Raw genomic sequence first — 2,288 nt, 5'->3', positions numbered from 1 at the left:
CCTCTCTACCATCACTCCGATTTAGGTGCGGCCAAACCAGTAATTGCAGCTGCTCATTGGTCAAGCAGCAACATGTGACATTATTGTGACGTCTGATTGGATAACAACGCTGTCGTCACACTATCGCATGGAAAGAAGCTCTGGGAGGAGTTGTGTTGATAGACACGTGACGTTACGGGGAAGTCTGATTTGATGATGAGTGTTTTAGCCTTGCACATTGAACGGAAAATGCATTTAAATTAGCCTTCCACTAGAGACTGCAATTGACAAACCAATGAGAATAGGCTTGCTATGTTGCTTCTACACCCCCCCCCACACACATACAGTTCTCTCGGCCACCCCAGATTTGAGGATGAAGAAAAATAACAACAAATTCCCACGCGCTCTTTCATTTAGCATTTCTAAACAATTTAAGCGTTTAAACGTGACACGCAAACGCATGAATGCAACCATTCATGGTTTTACCACTAGATAGTGTTGCTGCCACATGAGGCTGAACTCTAATCTAAATTGACTGATCCCCGCGTGCATATGTTGTTTACTCTTTCACCTTTCAACCAAGATCTTGTAAATGTTTCTTGCAACTTGAAATACTTTACATTCATTCATTTACTATGAGATGGCGATACCTTGTCAACACTGTTCCAGGAAGATGAACTCTTAACCTTGTAATTTGCTCCAAATCAGCATATGACGCCCTGATGGGGTTTTCCATCGAAAAAGAAGGCCAGATTTGCAGGGTATATGTGAGAGGGAAGAGCCTCAGGTGAGGACACAAACATTTTACTTTGTCACACATATCTTGTTTCCCTTCAATAGGAATATAATGATATTTGAGAAGCTCAACAACAGGCTCAGCGTGGTTAGAATGATGAGAAGCGCTTGGTTGCACATTGTCGTGACATGATTCAATGATGACTATTGCTTCAGTGTATAGGAAGTGTGGGAAACGCGTTTTGCAAGACAGGGTTACCAAACCAAAGTTTAAGAGCCAAAATGGGTCCTGATATGGAGCACTACCTGCAAAATTCATGACCCATGTGGTCTTTATTGTTGGTTAATCATCACGGAAATGCTCTGGCATGTATTTGCACCATTAATTGTGAGAGGACACTCTGCCGCGACCTGTGACTTTTGTCTAATAATCTTAGCCTGGTCAATACACAGTGTTCCTTTGAGACTGATCCCGGACCAGCCGATGCTGACCCTTGCTGGGCTGAGAATAATTGCGCAGTCTGCCTTTGCAGCATGGATACCACCAGCTCGAGTCGCTAAATATACCCGACTGGTGAGTCTGAAGAGCTCAGGCGTAGAAATAGTATCCTTAGACTGGAAATCCACACCTTGCAGCATGACGCTCTGTCCATTGTGCACAGGAGGAATTTGCAATTTGGAGATTTTGAAAAATGCAAAACAGCTCGCACCTTGCACAAAAAGTGGCAATGATGCAATATTGCTTCCAGTCTCATTTAAGAAACATGCATGTGAACTTCTTTAAAATTGTCCATCGGTATGAATGTGTGTTTGAATGGTTGTTTGTCTATAGGTGCCCTTTGATTGGTTAGCAACCAGTCCAGGATGTACCCCACCTCTGGCCTTTATGAGGGCAAGCGCTTAATACATGGATGGATGGACATATATGTCAGCTTTGGAAAAAGGTCATTCAAGCAACAAAGCATGCGGCGGACCAAAACTTTTGAACTCTACTCCACGTGTATATCTTTTCAAAAGCAGCAGACCATCTCAAGTTGCAACAAATCGTCTGCGCGCCACCGATACTTCTGCGCACATTCCTCGTTCACCTGTTTCCTCTTAGCAGCACATGTCAACAAGTGAGTGAAGACAAAGTCAGCTGCTTTGCAAATTTATCTTATACCATCTGCCACACCGGCAGACGATAATGAAGTCAACAATTTATTTGTACAATTTCAAGCGATGCTCCTCGGAAGCATAACCGCCATACTGCAAAACTCGGTGGGCTGTGCATTTGGTATCTGGGCCTTCGGTGGGGACTTAATCCACCTCTTAATACCACGATTATCCTGTTCCACTTAAACACCAATGAAATGCTATAAAGCGTTCCCGTGCGGTGCTGGTCCGTCAAGAAGTGTGGAAGGAGGAGGCTGTACTGCAATTTTAAAAAATGTTTTATTTTGAGACTTTGCAATTTGGAGAATTTATGCGACGTTATAAGTGTCAAGATGTCCTTGAATGAGCTGAATATTTTGAAGTTGGAATGGTTCGAGGAAAAAAATGTGGAGTTTTAATTCGGGAATTTAACTGTGAAA

This window comes from Hippocampus zosterae, chromosome 18 (assembly GCF_025434085.1).
Source record: "Hippocampus zosterae strain Florida chromosome 18, ASM2543408v3, whole genome shotgun sequence".
NCBI lineage: Eukaryota > Metazoa > Chordata > Actinopteri > Syngnathiformes > Syngnathidae > Hippocampus > Hippocampus zosterae.
The sequence above is the reverse complement of the archived record's forward strand: the minus strand, read 5'-3'. Positions refer to the sequence as shown.